Here is a 17,569-nt window from a genome sequence, read left to right on the forward strand (position 1 = left end):
AAGTGTCACTGTAAGAAGGAGAGACACCAGGGTGCTGTCTCTGCCATGTGGGGAGACAGTGAGAAGACGGCCATGTGCAAGCCAGGACGAGAGCCCTAGCCAGAACCGGACGGTGCTGGCACCCTAATCTCGGACCTCCAGGTTCCAGAACTATGTATTTTGTTATGGCGCCGGGGCAGATGAAGACAGACCTCAAACTGCAAACAACGCAAATGTTCCCCAGCAGTGGGGTAGATAAGGGAAACGACGGCCTGTGCACACCCTAGACAACCGACCAACAATGAAAACGAATGGACGAAACTCTGAGGCACAGCCTGGATAAATCCCAGATGTCCTGGTGTGCAGGAGAAGCTAGACGCAGTGGAAAAAAACAGACAAAACTCATCTGTCATGAAGGATGCCTCCCCAAGTAGTACCTGTACAAGAGCACTAGGCAAGAGCAAAGACGGACTCTGGGAGGGACTGGAAGGGCTTCCCTGTGGCTGGAATCATGGTTACAAAGGGCATAAGGAGCCTGCTGTTTCCGGCTCCCACAGGGCAGTCTGCTCGCAGACTTGGCTGCATTTATAGGACCACTAGCTCCGCGAGAAAAGACTGGGTTGTTCTTTTTCGTTTTGAGTATGTTTCCATATGCATGTTACATTTAATAAGAAAAAGGTTTCCAGAAAGGATTTGGGGGAAAAAAATAAAACCTACACACATAGCTTTGATGCAGCAATTCCACTTCTAGGAATTTATGCTCCGGAAATATTTGCATGTGTGTGAAGTAACTATGGGCGTTGCTGTCTGTTGCTGCTTCCTCTAGGATGGCAAGACACTGGGAACAATCCAGAGCCCGTCGACATGGGCTGGTGGGATAAGTAAGTACCCGACAGCACAGAATTTTCTGCAGCCATGGAAAGGGGTAACGAGAGCCCCGTGCAATATATTAAGGATAAAAAACTAAGTGTGAGGGGCACCTGGGTGGCTCACTCTTGATTTCAGCTCAGGTTGTGATCTCAGGGTCTTGGGATTGAGCTCTGAGTTGGGCTCCGCGCTCAGAGGGGAGTCTGGTTAAGATTCTCTGTCTCCCTCTGCCCCTCCTCCCCTAACAAAACAAAACAGAAACAAAAAAACCCAAAGTGCAAAACAGTGATCCCTTTTAAAATAGTGGAGCTGCCTCTAGGGAAAGGAAGAGGCCCAGGAGATGTGCAGAAAGGAGGGAAATTTACTTTACTTTTCTTTGTAAACTGAGTTCTACTGTTTGAGTATTTTACTGCGTGCCACTTGGCCTATTCAGAAAATAAATTATCACTTAAAAACAGAGTAAGTACATATAGAGTGGACAGATAAAGGCCTGGGAAGGGGAGGAGCCAGATTCTGACCCTCTAGCCCTTGGAGGTCACACATTTGAAGATGGGTTTTGGAGCCAGGCAGGTCTCAGGTCAAGTCCAGTTTCTGGGTCTTCCTACCTCTGACCTTTGCCAAGGAATTTAAAACCCTCTGATTCTGCCTTCATCCACACGAGGACCTTCCCATCTGGGTACCGAAAGCGTCAAATGAGATCATCCAAACAGAGTCTGGTGTCTGGCAGGTAGAAAGCATTCAACCACATTCACCCTGACCTTCCTACCCGGTAACCGCCAATACATTGTTCCAAGACTGGTATCATTGTGGCCATTTTACAGATGAGGAAACTGAGGTCCAGAAGTCACCATCTCCAGGGCCTTCAGGAAGCCCACAACAGACGTGACCTTTCCCTTGACCCCACAGGAACAACGAAGAAACAGACCCCAACCCACACTCCCGGCAGGCCCTCAAGGCGGGTCACTCGGCTGAAAGGGATCAATGACTACCAATAATCCAAACTCTTTGTGGGCAGTGGCTGCTAAAGGAAGAACTTTGGACTTTCCTCTGCTTACTGCTGGTCTTATTCAGCATTTCTGACTTTTTAATTCTGCTTTCTCATTTGCCACAGCAGCTGGTCAAGGGATAGGATGTTATTATTCCCGATGACTGATAAGTAAACGGAGGTCAGATGGAGGTTTGGGGGATGGGGATGCCACAGATGGACATAGTGGCACCCGTGTGGCTCAGGGTCAGGCCCGGGGCCTTGGAGTCCATACGCCTGGGTCGCTCTGTGGACATGATGTTGTTACTCTGAGAGCCAGGGCAAGTCTGCCACCCTCTCTGGGCCTGCATTCCCACCTCTGCCGTTTGACCAGTCTTTTCTTTAGGGCCATGACCAAATATACCCCTTAGAACAGCGCTAGCAATAGCCCTAGCACTGACTGAATCCTGGGCAAGCACGAACGGCCACTATTTGTAAGTCCCTGCATCAGGGCAGGCAGAGTCCAGGGTCTTCTGAAGGTTTCCCCTTGTCCCTCTAGCTTATGGTTACTCCGAGAGCCCAGCTCTGAATCCTTCCCAGACCCTGTCCCCAGAGCAGAATATCTACGTCCTTGTGTGTGCCACTCTCATGTGAGCCCTGCTTTTGGCCCCTGGGAGGACTGTGCACTTAGGGCTGGGGCAGGATGCCAGGCTCGCAAACCCCACGTGCAGGCAGTAATTTGCACAAGCGCTCCTTGCCTTGGTGTGCTCATTTCCAGCCCGTCCCCAGAAGGGCGCTCAGCCTGCAAAGCCAACAGAGAGCTATTTACAGCTCTGGGCAAGGAGAGGGGAGGCAGGCTCTGTTCCCACACAGGAACAGCCCTCCCGAGGTGGCTTGCTCTTTTGGCTGCTTGGAAGAGGCTGTTTGGCCAATCCTGTCTCCAGAGGAGTTTTGAGGTCCTAAAAGCTTTTGCTGAAAGGCCAGGGATCTGCCCCAAGGGTTGCCTGGTTCCCTCAGGGAACTCGTGCTCAGAGGCTAAAGGGAGAAGGTATCCCTAGGCTCCCTCCAGTAGAGCTACTAATGGGTTCTAGAGATCTAGGCAGAGGACGGATCAGTAGGCCTGTCAAAACCATGGACAGCTCTAGCTACTCTACCACCACTCTAGGTCAGAAATGGACAAACTGTGGTGGAGGGCTGGGGTGGGGGAAGACATCCGGTCCACTGGCCCATCTATGTAAATAAAGTTTTATTAGAACATAGACTTGCCCATTCATTACACTCTGGCTGCTCGTGGTACAGGTAAGTAGTTGTGATTGTAAACTGTATGGCCCGCAAAGGCTCAAGTCCTTACTCTCTGGCCCTTTATAGAAGACATTTGCCAAGCCTCACTCTAGGGGATGTCCCTGTCATCTCATCTTTGATCAGGCTTCTCTGATTCACCTATAGTTGGAGTCTGCTCTCCACCCAGCTTCCAGAAGGATCTTTCTTTGGTGCTAATCAAATCAGAGATTTGATTAAAACCCTTGCACGGTTCCCTACTGGTCTCTGCGTCAAGTCCACACACTATCATCGGTCACCTGGGTGTCCACGACCTGGCCGTCCTGCAGCTTCCCCTCCTTCCCCTTCCTCATGCACCCACACTGTGCTCACTGAAGGCCTCCACCATCCTCTAAACACTGGTTTTATGGGGGAGGGGGGAAACTGTGTCTTAATGGAATATTATGCATTATCTGCATACAATACAAACTTTCTGGTTATCTGGTTCTAGCCTTGTTCATTATCTTTGAGCTATTTTTTCCAATCCTTTGTAAGTTGTAGCAAACTGATAGACAAGCAAATTCCGTCTTGTCCAATCATTTTCCCCTTCCATTTGCAATTCATTTCAACACACTTTTCCTCCCTACATAATTGTGCTTTGGTTGACTTTGCCTTTGAACTGGTTCTAACATCTGCCCAGGCCTGTCACTGAGCGAGCTTAACACAATCCTAATCCAGTGCTTTTGTGTCTGCATGGGAGTCATGAATTTACCCTTTTTTAATCCGAAGACTTCTTCCTTTTTTAAAAGATTTTATTTATTTGACAGAGAGAGCACATGTGCATGCACATAAGCAGGGAGAGTGGCCAGCAAAGGGAGAGGGAGAAGCAGGCTCCCTGCTGAGTGGAGAGCCAGACATGGGACTCAATCTTAGGACCCTGGGATCATGACCCGAGCCCAAGGCACACAAGATGCTTAACCGACTGAGCCACCTGGTGCCCCTGAAGATTTGTCTTTTTAACAGTTTTCAGTGATGTCTCTGAGGCTCCACTCAAATTCTGTCTCTCAGTCTCTCTGAGACTATCTTTCTTGCCATTTCCACCTGCAATTTCTTCCCTAGCATCCCCAGGGTTTCTCTGAGTTCCAGCCTCTAAGTTCTCCCAGCCTCCCCAGGATGCATCTCGCTGAATGGCAGATGTTCTGGTCTGTGCCCCCACAGTCAGCCTAGAAGATCCTCTGGGGTAGCAGCTGGGTCTCTATCTCTCTCTCGTCACACAAACACACACCCCAGTACTCTACAGGACACATGGAAGTTGTGCAACTGAAGGCCACAGTAATGAGTGAACGGACGTTGGGTGATGGGACTGCTCACCAAGATAGAAGCCACTAAGGGCAACACCTTGCTGTCTTCACTCAATACCGCATACACAGTGCCAGCATCTGGTGTCTGCGGAGTACCCAATAAATACTTGTTGAGTAAATGAAAGCGTACCACTCAATTTGTTTTTTGGCCTGCTTTTTTTGTATTTTTAAAGATTTTATTTGAAAGAGCAAGTGAGCGCACAAGTAGGGAGGGGGCAGAGGGAGAGAGAGAAGCCGGCTCCCCGCAGAGCAGAGAGCCCAGTGTGGGGGCTGGATCCCGGAACCCTGAGATCATGACCTGAGCTGAAAGCAGATGCTTAACCGATTGAGCCACCCAGGCTCTTGGCCTACTTTTAAGTCATCTCCCGTTTTTTTCCCACTTTGGAAGAGCAAGCCCAGCAGCTTCCAAATGCCACCCTCCCGAGCCATGCTGTGTCACCGTGGTGGCCCTTCAACCCCTCTGGGTCCCGTTCCCCTGGAGGGAATGGATGGCAATCTCCGTTCTGCTTCATGGTCATCTCGCGACCTTGAGCAAGGCTCCTCTGGACCTCTGTTTTCCACAGGTCAAGCCCTCGGTTCAGACATTCCAAGAGATAAAGTGCATGAGGCAAAGACAGGAATGACCAGTAATGCCCGTGACATTCCAGCCGGACATCATTTATACTGTAACAAGCGCTGTCAGTGTAACTCACTGGCAAAGCTAAGCATGGCCTCACTCTGAGTTGTGGGGGTGACAGAGATATCCTAGGACAAGATTTCCAAACTTGAATGTGACCACGAATCCCAGCTCCCACCCTTTACCGCCAAACCGGGATACTGTTAAAATACAGATTTGCATTCTGTAGGCCTCTGTAGGGTCCAATAGTCTGCATTTCTTTTCTTTTCTTTTCTTTTCTTTTTAAGACTTATTTATTTTAGAGAGAGAGAGAAAGCGAGCAGGGGGAGGGGCAGAGGGAGAGAGAGAGAATTTCAAGCAGACTCCCCACCGAGTACAGAGCCCGACTCAGGGCTTAATTCCATGACCCCGAGGTCATGACCTGAGCTGAAACCAAGAGTTGGTCACCTAATTGACTGAGCCACCCAGGCACACCCAACCGTCTGAATTTCTAATGAGTATCCAGATGCCGTGATGCTACGGGGCACTGTACCACATTTCCAGAAGTGAGGAGCTAGGACACAATGGGTCCCAGCTTTGGAGAAATTCTCAGTGTGGCCACGGAACAGATTTCCAGCATGCTGCCAATAGTCCAAGGTAATAAACACGAGCCCCTAAGTGGGAGGTGTTGGCAGTTAAGTCTACAGACCCCTGAGAAAGGACAGGATGGCGAGGTGGGGGATTCTGGTGCAGGGTTTTCAAAAAACATGGAACCCAGGTTGGGAGCATTCTGCCAGGCCAGTGACTCTAATGAATCCTCAAGGCTGGTGGTGAGGCCCACCAATCTGTGTGTTAACAAGCCCCTCAGGGCTTCTTATGCTCAAGCGTGAGAACCTCTGTGCTAGGAGGAGAGAAAGGGTAGCATATTGCAGTTTGAAGAACATTGTTTTGTTTTCCCATAGTAGAATTTCAGGCACATGTCTGGGCTTTGCAAATTGTATTCATCTCGTCTTCTATCCATTCACACACTCATCCATCCATTTATCTAACCCACAAAGTGGTTGTGTCCATGCATCCATCCATCTATCCATCCACCCATCCAATCACCCACCCAACATCCGAGTATGTCCTGAAGGTCCACCATGAACTCTCTTAGGCACAAGAGACAGGACTAAAATTGTAGATATACACATCTGTCTTAGCCTCTAAACCAGTGGTTCTCTACCAGAGACAAGTCTGCCCCCATAAGACATTTGGTGATGTCTGGAGATGGTTTTGGTTATCCCAATATGGGGGTGGGGGGAGTGTGCTACTGGCTTTTAGTGGGACGGGGGTCAGGGATGATGCTAAACATCCTATCATGCACAGGATAGTCCCCAGAGTTAGTAGGGTTGAGGTTAAGAAACTTTGCTCTAGACTGGGAGCCCCTCGTGGGCAGTAACGATTATAGTCACCTTGATATCCCAAGGTCACAAGACAGTCTGACCCACAGGAGCTGAGCAAATGCTTCCATGCAAGAGGAAATGGCAACACAACATACAATTATGTATATAAAAAGCTCTTAAAATTCAACCACAAGGGGAGCCTAGGTGGCTCAGTCAGTTGAGTGTCTAACTCTCGACTTCGACTCAGGTCATGGTCTCGGGGTTGTGGGATCAAGCCCCACATAGTGGAGTCTGCTGGGATTCTCTCCTCCTCCCTCTGCCCTCACTTACACCAGCTCTCTAAATAAATAAATAAATAAATAGAATATTAAAACAACGACAACGACAACAACGACAAAACCCCAACCACAAAGGACAACCTAACTCAAAAAAATGAGCAAGGGACTTAAATAGATGTTTCTCCGAAGAAAATACACAAATGGCCAACAAGCACACGAGGAGAGGCTCCATGTCACTAGGGGACTGCAAATCAAAACCACAACGAGATACCACTTCATACCTGCTGGAGCGGCGGTAACAGTAATAATGATGATAACTGGAAAAGAGCAAGCGTTGGTAAGGATGCGGAAAAATTGGAACCTTCGCACACTGCTGGTGGGAACGTAAAACGGCGCCGTTTGGCGGTTCCTCAACAGGTTGAACAAAGAGTTGCCATGTGACTGGTCATGTGACCTGACTGGTTCATGCCTGGGCATACAGCCGAAAGAAAGGAGACCCAAACTGCCTCTAAACCAAAACTTGTGGGGCGCCTGGGTGGCTCAGTGGGTTAAAGCCTCTGCCTCCGGCTCAGGTCATGATCCCAGGGTCCTGGGATCGAGCCCCTCATCGGGCTCTCTGCTCAGCGGGGAGCCTGCTTCCCTTCCTCTTTCTCTGCCTGCCTCTCTGCCTACTTGTGATCTCTGTCAAATAAATAAATAAAATATTTAAAAAGAAAAAAAACAACCCAAAACTTGTAGGTACAGGTTCGTAGCAGCAGAGAAGACCAGGTGTTGGAACACGGTTTTGGTGAAGTCCCTCGGGAAGCTACTCACGCCGGCTGGGTGATGAGCAGGCCCCATTACTGCCCCCTTCCCACTACTTTCCTTTCTGCTTTTCCACTATTAACCCCTTTCCAAAGTTGGGGAAATGAGATGCTGAGAGGTGTGGTGGTCACATGACACCATCATGTGGGCAGAAGCCCCGTTCAGTTGTGGGCGCTCTGACCCCAGAGCCCACTGGAATGCTTATGAGTTCCCTAGAGCCAGGGCAGAAGTTCAGCCTGGGACAGGGAAGCCTCGGATTCCTCTCTCGTGGCTTCCGAACTCTCGGGAAGTACAGAGGCCCGAGTTTCAGCCACTGAGACTGCTGGCATGGCACTTCCCCAGAGAGACGGACGGGTCCAGGCAGGAATGTGCCGTCCTCAGACCTCACCTGCACCCAGTATGCTGACCCTGGGGACAGCGGTGGGGCTCCTCCCGTGGGGTGGGGTCCCATGGCCGTACCTCTTGGCAGAGTGACTCAGAGCAAATCTGTCAACCTCTGGGTGCTGTGCTTTGCTCATCTGTGATGCACGGGAAGCTGGCTGGAGGGTTCCTCCCCTTCGTCTTCCCCCGTGTATATATTCTTATATATACATGTCTCTTTTGTGCCCCTTTCTTGCCTGACTAATTCTCCTATGAATTCACATGTATCTTTTTTTTATACTGTATATATTAATTCTGCAACTTCATTGTTTTCACTAAATGTCTCTGGGAACTTTCCAGGTCAGGAATGTACATCTCCCTCATTTTTCTAAAAAGACTGCTCATTTCCCCGTGTGAACGCACTGTGCTGTAGCCCCTCCCCGTGCTGGTGCTGCAAAGTTCTGCAGTAAACGTTCCTGTGTTCGCCGAGCTACATGCACGAGTGAGCACTGCTACAGGAGAGTCCTAGAGGTGGGAGGGCAGTGCGAGTTCTGGAAGAGAAGGCCAGATGACCTTCTGAAGAAGGCTCCAGAACCAGGTTATTTCTGAAACTGCTGCTGGCATGAACATTTCTTTGACCTCTAGCAGGGAAGGGGGTAATGCCCTTAGGCAAGCCATTTCACCTCTTTGAGCCTTAGTTTGCTCATCTGTAAAATGGGAGGCCGGGTCAATGCACCGTAAAGTTGTGTTTTATGTGAAGGACTGAGATCACTGTTAATGTGGAGAGGCTCAGCGGCTGGACACCACCCCCTCCATCATGCAGGAAGCAGAACAAGGAGGCTGAAGAAGGAGAAGCAGCATCAAGGATATGCAGAACATGTGCGCTAGGCCAGCAGTTCTCAGTGGGAGAGGTGGGTGTCATTCTGTCCCCCAGAGGACGTCTGCCAATGCCTGGAGACAGTTTAGTTGGCATACCCAGACAGGCTCGTACTGGCATCTAGTAGCGAGAGGGGCCAGGAGGGAGCTAAACGCCCTCAGTGCACAGGATGGCCCCCGAGACAGAGAATTATTCCGCCCCCAATGTCAATACTGCGAAGGATAAGAAGGCCTGCTCTGCGGCGCTCTCTTATCTGATGCCTACTCCCCAACAAACCTCGCTCAAAGATGAGGGAAGTGAGCCTCGGAGAGGGAATGACCTGCCTAAGGCTCCCCAGCCAGTCAACTCTTGGCTCATCGGACGACGGTCTGCGGTCCTAAAAGCACAAAGGTTTTATGACTTTGCACTTGAAATCACAATCATTGCTTCCGCCCATTTGTTGCAGAGGCTACACACTTTACGAGGATTAACTCGTTTTATGTGGATAAGGTTAAAAAATCTCTTCAAGATCACACACTAAGTAGCAGATCTGGGCTCTAGACCCAGATAAGAGGAGTCCAGGGACCGATCTCTTGACCCCTATGCACTCCAGCCCCCCTCATGCTCTGAACTTTGACCTTGGCAGCTTGCACTTGGCTCCCTCCTCTAAACTGGAGCATGACTGCCAGCCCTTTAGCTGGAGGCAGGGGGAAGCCCCAGCCTCAAGACCCTCCCATCTGCAGGGACCTGGTCACTGTTGCCCAGCTGGGTGGTTCTGGAGCCCTGCGGCTAGTTTCAGCTCTGGCCCCATTCAGTGCCTCAGGAACAAAAGCCGTGCTCTGAGCAGGGGTACGAGATAGCTGCAGGGACAGGAGGGAAGGGGCCTGTGCAAAGTTCCCGGAGCAAACCCAGCTACACAACTGAGGCCCTGGCGGCCGTCTCGGGCACCAGCACATTGCAACCCATCTCGTCCACCATCCTCGGTCGATTTGGCTTTTAGCAAGTGTCAGTGTGGTGGAGGGCTCAGCATAAAGCTCCCATGGGGTGAGCAGTTAAGTGCAGACCCCCAGGAATGGATTCTACAAGGTGGTCTGCTGGCGGGGGGCAGTGCTGCATTTCAGCTCTGCCCCTTCCGAGCTGCGCAACATTCTCGGAGCCTCTGCACCTCCTCTGACAAGTGGAGAGGTCAGTCCCAGCAGTCCCAGCTGTAAATGTGAGGACCGGAGCTCCTGTCCTGGATGCCAGCACCCCACAATCCTGGGAGAGACTGTGACTAGCTTTGCAACCCACTGGCCGGATGACCTTGAGCAAGTATCTTCCCCTCTTTCCGCCTCTGTTTGCTCAACCGCCAAAATAAGGGGCAGGATCTTCAGTCTAGAAGCCCTCTAGAAGTCCTTTAATCCAGAAGCTTAGAACTCCAGTCTTACCTCTCCCCGGGGCTGACCCCTTTGAGCATCCAGGACACGCATTTCTCCATACCTCATGTCCCAGGTGCAGCTCTAAAGAGCAAGGCAAAGCTCCTTGCCTTTCTCGTTCCTGTCCTCCACCCTTGCCTGCTGGAGAAGAGCTGTTCCGGCCCCTCTCAAGTCACCAACACCCTGACCCTTAGTCCAGCAAAGCCAACACTGTCTCCAGCCAATGGATGGTTCCTGCAGCATCTACCTTCTCTGGCCAAGTGCCAAGGGAATTCCACTGAGCAGTGCCCACTGGAGCTGGGGGCGAGGGGGCAGGCCCAGGGAGCAACCTGGGGTCCTCCTCTCTGCATCTGACACTCCCTTCTCCAGGGGAGAGGCCGGACTGCCTCAGGGGAGACTATCCTGAACACCAGCCCTTTGTGTGGGGGGAGTGGGGGGTCCCTGGTGGTCCTGCTGCCTCAGAGGCCATCTCTGCTGTCAGAGTTCAGAGGGCAATAGAAGGGTCCCCCCTAGGCTCAGGATCTTGGCTTTAAGGGTTTCATTCTTATCAAACCTCCTCTGGACTTATCTCTGGCCACGGTGGGAGAAGAAAGGTGGGATGGAATTAGGTGGAGCAGTGAGGTGTGGGAGTATAGTCGGAAAGGATAGGATTTGGGAAAGGCGGGGAGAGTGGGTGTAGAGTGTTAGTAAGAGGCTGTCTCTTGAAAGGGTTAGAGAGAGGTGGAATGAGGTGGGTGACTTGGTCCTGATGGGTGGCCAGACCCCTGTCCTATTGCTGAGTATGAAAGCCCCTGGCCTTACATCTGTAGGAGGAAGAGGGTACCTTCCCCAATATGCTTTAATGTGGTGGTGTCTGCGGCAAGCATTTCTCTGTAAGGGGTGGGAGGGGGTCTTGGGTGGGGTGGGGGAGGGGAACGGAATCATCCGTATTTGAAGACAAATCCCAGAGTCCAGATGCTGAGGTGCGGTATGCAGGGAGATCCCTATTGGGTTTGAGGGTGACATGCTGAGTCTCTGCCCTGAGATTTCCCTGTCTTAAGGAAGGGCTTATTTTCCCGGACATCTGGGGGCTTTCATTTTCCCTGGAGGGAGGATACTGTTATCTGTGACCTGTCTATCTCAGACCCTCACCATTCCGAAGCAAGGGTGGGAGAAGAGATCCAAACTTAGTTTCTGATGGAGGCGGAAGGTGCATCCGTCTCCGAAGAGATCGGGGGGGGGGGGCGCCTAGATATGTGCGGAGGTTGGACCCCACTTTGGAAGGGGACATTCCATTCCAAGGGGTAAATTAGGGAGGGGAATCCTATCTCTAGAACCTGGGGCTAGGACTGAAAGAGCCCATTTCTGATGGGAAAAGGAGGCTGTTCTGCTCTCTGGATGGTGAAAGACCCTCTCTTTTGGGGGGAGGGGACCCGCGTCTCCAGCGGATGAGGGCCCCGATTCTGGAGGAAGACGCCCCGTTTTTGCTCCCTGGCTGCATGGCCAAAGGACTCCGTCTAGCGTGGACGGGCCCGCCCCCACGCTACCCGGCGCGGTGCCCTTACCTCCAGGCCCCGGCTCGGGTCTGCCGACTCCGATCTGCCGGGCTCCGACTTGAGGCTACTGCGCTCTGAGTTCCGGGTGCGTCCAGTCTCTGCCCCACTTCCCCCAGCGACTCGCGGGGTTTCCTGGCTCCGCCGAGCCGCGCCGGCCAATCAGCGCTGCCGGCCCCGGCCCTCGTTCGCGCCGCAGCCAATGAACGTGCCCGCCACGGGCCACCGCCCCCGGGGGGGAGGGGGAAGGCAGGGCGGGGGCAGAGTCCGGCCTCCGGGGGCGAAGGAGCCGGGGGCCTGGAGGAGGGACCGCGAGGGCCGGGAGCGAGGGTTGGGGCTGGGGAGGAGGAGGCTGAGGACCCCTGTCAGGCCGGCGGGGAGCCTATCTGATGCAGGGTGGAGAGCGCGTCTCTAAAAGGGGGCGGCTCTATAGGTTGATTTTACCTAGACCTTAATTACCTCCTGTCCTCTATCCTGGGTGCTGGGGGCTGCGGGTGAGTGTAGTTGCCCCACCTGCACCCTGCGCCCTGGCTCTGGAACCCGAGATCCGGAGTCAGTGTCCGTATGATGCCCTGCCCCTCTCTGCACCGCCCCCCCCCCCACCTCTGAGGCGGGCGTTCAGGGCCCTCTCGCTCAGCCCTCCCAGTTGCCATTCACTTAATACCTCCTGCCCCACCGGCTCCACAACAGAAATAGCTTGTGCACTCTGGAGGCAATGCAAAAAGCACTGGACTAAGAGTCCATGGTTCCGTCCGCATGATCTCGGGCAGATCACCCCACCTACCCCATCCTCAGTTTCCCTAACAGCAAAGGAAGACGATAGTGACAGTACCTCCTTCATGGGTGTAAATGAAATTGTAGATGTGATGAAGTTGATTTTATATAAATTAAAATGCAGTATGAAAGCTAGTTAATATTAAAGGGTGAACGGCTGATAGCCCAGTAGCTTTCTAAAGGGATTTGGAAAGAGGATGCATTCATTCAGTGGTAGAGTCAAAGACACACAAACTGCCCATCAGAACAACATGTGATCACCAAGAGCTCATAATGAATGGAAATTTCAGACCCTAAAAGGCCACAGAAGAACATAGCTTGGTTTTCCCTGTTCATCCTGATCAGTCATTGTTTCTTTAGTCTGCTGGTATCTTGCAGAAACCTGAGATCCCTCCTTCCTGCTTTCCAGGAATCCAGGCTGCCCTATCTCTGGTTAGGCAAGGACTGTTGTTCTAGGAATTAAGACAAATAAAGAACAAACAAATAAGCAAATAAAAAAAACCAGCCAAACAGCAAAAAACAAAAACAAAACAAAACAAAACAAAAACCAAAACCCAAAAAACAACAACAACAAAACACTACCTGCTCTCTAGTGTGGTCTATGAGGATAGGGACCAAAAAGAAACAATAAATAAGAATCATCCAAGGGAACAGACAGAAAATATAATTGATCCAAGGTTCTGCTGAAATAGAGAGAGATTTGCCAATATTTTTTGGTATGTTAATCCTGCCACCTTGCTTGCAGAAATTTATGTGGCCTGGGTTATAAATCTAGCAATTTTTCCTTAAAATCTAAGCCACGTAGATAATCCTCTTTATTGTCCAAAACCCGCCCAAAGAAACAAAATGGTCAATAAACGTAGGAGGAAATTAAGTTTGTCAAAGAAAGGCAGGTATAAGAGATGGAAAAACGTCATCTACCAGAATGGCCTAACTTTTATTATTATTACTACTATTATTTATGGGGGTTTCAAGGAAGTGGACAATTTCATGAATTGCTGATGGGAGTCCAAATGATCGGAGCCTTCCTGGAGAGAAACTGAGTATTCCTATTAAAAACAATTTCCTGAATGGTGCAAAGGTTTAGGGATAAAATGGTTTACTGGCATTTTGTTTATTGTAGCAAAAAACTGGAAACAACTGTACAACCACAGAGACTCTAAACGGACATCTGTTGCATGAACAGAACTCCACCAATAAGACATAAGTATTGAATATCAAGTGGTATGACAATGTCATCCCAAAATATTAAGTGAACAAAGGTATCCACCAAAAAAGTTTATTTGGTATTATCCTGTATTTGTTAAATTGATGTAAATAGACCTGGATAGATTGGTGCTGTCTGAAAGAACTTTGTGGTGTCACAAATGTTCTATATTGGTCCTGTCCAAGATGGTAGCCACTGGCCATACATGGGTATTGAAGACTTTACAAATGTACTAGTTGACTGAGAGTCCAAAATTTAGATTTTATTTAATTTTTGTTTCAGGCCAAACCATCATTATGTAGCTAGTGGCTATTGCATTGGACAGCACCAATATAGATCGAGAGAGAGAGAAAAAATAAATTCTCTTTAGTATAAATAGTTATAGCTGTATGTTAAAATTATAGATGATTCTAATTTTACTTTATTTGCATATCACTAACTTCTAATTATTCTATAACAAATATATATTGCTCCTATAACCAAGAAAAAACATTTAAAATGGAAAACAAGGGGCGCATGCATGTGTGGCTCAGTCAGTTAAGCGGTTGCCTTCAGCTCGGGTCATGGTCCCGGAGTCCCGGGATTGAGCCCCTCATCGGGCTGCTCAGTGGAGAGCCTGCTTCTCCCTCTCCCTCTGCCTGCCGCTCTGCTTACTTGTGCTCTCTCTCTACGTATCTCTCTGTCAAATAACTAAATAAATAACTAAATAAATAAAATGGAAAAAAGAAAGCAAAAGTTTAAGCCCAATGCAGCCCACCATCTGTTTTATATGACCTGCAAGCTATGATATGAAGTGGGTTTTATATTTTAAGTGGTAGGAAAAAGTAAAAATAAATAATATTTCCTTTCACATGAAAATGACACTGAAATTCAAATTTCACTGTACGTAAGTAAAGTTTTATTAGCACACAGCGATACCCTTTCACCTATGCATCGTCTATGGCTGTCTTTGTGCTACAATGACCAAGCTGAGTAGTTGTGGCAGAGACCATATAGCTTGCAAAGCCAAAAAATATTTACCATTGGGCCCTTTTCAGAAAAAGTTTGTCAAGCCCTGGTTCAAGACGATCAGGGGAAATAAACATTTGCAGCACCCACTGGGGGCGAGGCCCTGGTACTGGGCATTCAGGAGGAATTTCTTCTGATTAAGGAGTGGTGTGAGAGGGATATTAACAGCCAGGTGCTTTGCAAGCCGATTCTCAAGTAGCTTCATTGTGACACTTGTGAAGAAAACCGTCAGCAAGCTGGTAAGGCCTTTCTCACATTAGCTCCCCTTGCATTTTTCACAGTCCCACAGCTCTCCTATGGGGCTGCTTGGGGCCGCAGGTGTCTTGCAAGGGATCCCGAGAATGTTTCCAGGGGCTGGCTGTGACCCAGAATAGAGCCCCTTCCAGAAAAGCATCTCTGGGAAGGGAGATGAGGACCATGGAGCATGAAGCTCTCTGGCGCAAGCAGTTTGAGGAGGAAAGGCCCTCAGAGATCAGCCACCCTTCGTACAGAGAAAACTGAGGCCCAGAGATGGGGATGAACTTGCCTGGAGCCAGACTAGAATGTGTGTGCCTTATTTTTTAGGTCTGTGCTTTCCACACTCCCTGCTCACAAAATAGTACAGGGATATCAGAGAGGGCATTTGGGTGTGAAAGGGGACCAGCCGGGAACTTGGTAGTGAATTCCAGTTCTACCTCCCAATGGTCGTGTGACATTGGACAAGTCATTTACCGCCTCTCAGTCTCTGTGTTCTCATTTGTGAACTGAACAATTAAAGTGCCTACCACAACATCCACATGTAAAAGAATGAATTTGGGCCCTTACCTCACACTATACACAAAAATTAACTCATAATGGATCAAAGACCTAAATATAAGACCTAAAACCATAAAGCTCTTAGAAAGAAACAGAGAAGTAAATCCTTATGACTTAGGATTTGGCAATGGCTTCTTAAATACAACACCAAAGCAGATACATTGGAACTCATCAAAATCAAAACTCATTTGTGCATCAAAGGACATCATCAAGAGAGTGAGACGACAATCCACAGAACGGGAGAAAATATTTGCAGGTGATATATCAAAAAAGAGTCTAGGATCCAGAATATATAAATAATTCTTACAACTTAACAACCAAAAGACAAACAACCCTATTCAAAAATGGGCAAAGGACTTGAATGGACCTTTCTGCAAGGAAGACATACAGAATGCCAAAAGCATATAAAAAGATGCTCATCATCATTGGTCATTAGGGAAATGTCCATCAAAATCCCCCTGAGACACTACCTCACGCTCCCTGGGATGCCCATAATAACAAAATGGAAAACAGTTAGTGTTGGCAAGGATGTGGAGAAATTGGACCCTCACACCCCACTGGTGGGAACATAAAAACTGGCCATGTTGGGAAACGGTTGGGTGGTTCCTCAAGAAGTTAAACACAAATCACCATAGGACCCAGCATTTCTACTCCTAGGTAGAGATCCAAAAAATTGAAAGCAGCTGTTCAAACAAAAACTTGTATATGAATGTTCTTAGCAGCACTACTTACAGTGGCCCCAAAGTGGAGACAAGCCAAATGTCCGTCAGCAAATGAATGGATGGACATGTTGCAGTACGTCCATTCAGTGGAGTATTAGTCATATACGGGAACGGAGCACTGGCATATGGCACAATGTGCATGAACCCTGAAAACAAAAGACCATATTCTCTGTGGGTCCAGAACAAAATATCCAGAATAGTAAATCCACAGAGACAGAAAGTAGACTAGTGGTTGCTGGGGTTGGGGGTGGAAGAAATGGGGGAGGAGTAGTAGAAATGGGGTTTCCATTTGGGTTGATGACAACGTTCTGGAACTAGACAGGGGTGATGGTTGCACAGCACAGTGAATGACTTAATGTCACTGAACTGTGCACTTTAAAATGGTAAATGTGGGGCACCTGGGTGGCTCAGTGGGTTAAAGCCTCTGGCTTTGGCTCAGGTCATGATCCAGGGTCCTGGGATCCAGCCCCGCATTGGGTTCTCAGCGGGGAGCCTGCTTCCTCCTCTCTCTCTACCTGCCTCTCTGCCTACTTGTGATCTCTGTCAAATAAATAAATAAAATCTTAAAAAATAAACAAATAAAATGGTAAATGTTAGGACACCTAGGTGGCTCAGTTGGTTGAGTGTCTGACTCTTGATTTCAGCTTGGGTCATGATCTCCAGGTTGTGGGATCGAACACCATATTGGCCTCTGCGCTCAGGAGGGAGTCTGTTTCTTTCTCTCTCTCTCTTCTTCTCCCTCATCCCCTCCCTCTGCTCACACTTTCTCTCTCCAATAAATGAATAGATCTTAAAAAATTAAAATGGTAAATGCTGTATTATGTGTATATATATTTTAAAGATTTTACTTATTTATTTGACATACAGAGATCACAAGTAGGCAGAGAGGCAGGCAGAGAGAGAGCGGGGGAAGCAGGCTCCCTGCTGAGCAGAGAGCCTGATGCAAGGCTCGATCCCAGGACCCTGGAACCATGACCTGAGCTGAAGGCAGAGGCTTAACCCACTGAGTCACCCAGGCGTCCCTATTATGTGTATTTTATCAGACCAAGAAAACCATGTCTAGCACAGTAGTCGCTGTTTGGGGTGAATGACGGGAGGTCATCCCTGGCCCCTGGTGGATGTCCACGCATGGGTAGCTCTCGTTATTACCAGCTTCCCCAAGTGACCTGCTCGGTTGTGTGAGGTTGCCCAGAGCTCAGTCATTCACTTGTTTAGTAATTCATCTGTTCATTCCATCAGCCAGGCAATAAATAAGCAGTTAGCATCTACTCCATCCCTGGTGCTGAGCTGTTCTAGGCTTTGGGGATTTGAGGTCCCACCTCCATGGAGTTTCCATCCTGGTGCTGGGAGACAGAGTATAAGAAAGGCAAACTCGAACTAAGGAAGCTAATTTCTTTCTTTTCTTTTTTT

General features: G+C 49.2%; 1 protein-coding gene across 2 annotated transcripts in view; it reads right to left on the reverse strand.

Annotated features, from left to right (window-relative positions):
* ABAT (4-aminobutyrate aminotransferase) overlaps positions 1-11,789 on the reverse strand; it is a 94,122-nt gene extending 82,333 nt beyond the window's left edge. For both annotated transcript variants that reach the window (XM_080830003.1, XM_080830002.1), the window contains exon 1: positions 11,666-11,789. The gene's annotated coding sequence lies outside the window, so the exon portion shown is untranslated. The remainder of the gene's footprint in view (positions 1-11,665) is intronic.
* Between the last annotated feature and the right edge of the window lie 5,780 nt (positions 11,790-17,569).

Source organism: Martes martes, assembly GCF_963455335.1.
Source record: "Martes martes genome assembly, chromosome: 18".
NCBI lineage: Eukaryota > Metazoa > Chordata > Mammalia > Carnivora > Mustelidae > Martes > Martes martes.